Genomic DNA, 951 nt, shown 5'->3' with positions numbered 1-951 from the left:
ATATGCAAATGTTGATGATATAACTGATGATGTTACTCTAGCATCAGGAGACTGGTTCAAAGAAGAGATCTGAGAAGAGAGAGGTCTTAAACACTACACTAATGTTCACCACCCTGGCATGAAATTCCTGCCCTATATCTCAGAAGGCAAAACTAGTAAAACTTGCCACATAATTGTCTAACACATTTGCAGTCAGTTAGCTCAGTTGGCTGGAAGGCTGGCTTGTAGTGCAGAGTGAGACCAACAATTGGGTATAATTCCCATAAAGGGTGAGGTTACCATGGTGTTCCCATCTTCTCAACCTCACCCATAGCCTGAGGCATAGTGACCCCCAGGTTAAAATCACCACCAGTCATCTGTCTCTAACAAGAGAGCAATCCATTGGCACCATGGCGACCTTACCTTTACTTCAAAGTGGAGCTCCAGTACGCCCATTATGTTCAACTTCAAGTATTGCTTTCTCTTTATTTACCTTTCTCCATGTGATGTCAATTAATTATGTGGGGCCAGGTTAGGAGTTTATTGTCAGTTGAACATGAGCCAGGACCTCCTTGAATTGTTCCGAGTCCTCAGAAACATTGCATACTGATGAGGTCAAGTATTTCTTAGAAGCTAAGAGATATTCTTTAAAACTTAAATATATCTGAAAGTCTAAAGAAGATCTTGAAAATCAATGCTCCTGTCTTTGGTAACTACACAAAAGGTGAGGGGAATCAGTTCATATCCAAAGTAATATTCCATGAGTGACAGTAACTCATCTTTCTACTGAGCACATTATAGGCTTCTAATTTAATACTGAGTTGAGCAACTTTATATTTTATTTAATGTCGATAGCGCAGTGTGGAGTTGGAGGAACACAGCAGGCCAGGCAGCATCAGAGGAGCAGGAAAGCTGACGTTTCGGTTCACAACCTTTCTGAAGAAGGGTCATGACCCGAAACGTCAACTTTCC

This window comes from Rhincodon typus, chromosome 5, assembly GCF_021869965.1.
Source record: "Rhincodon typus isolate 14 chromosome 5, sRhiTyp1.1, whole genome shotgun sequence".
Taxonomy (NCBI): domain Eukaryota; kingdom Metazoa; phylum Chordata; class Chondrichthyes; order Orectolobiformes; family Rhincodontidae; genus Rhincodon; species Rhincodon typus.
The sequence above is the reverse complement of the archived record's forward strand: the minus strand, read 5'-3'. Positions refer to the sequence as shown.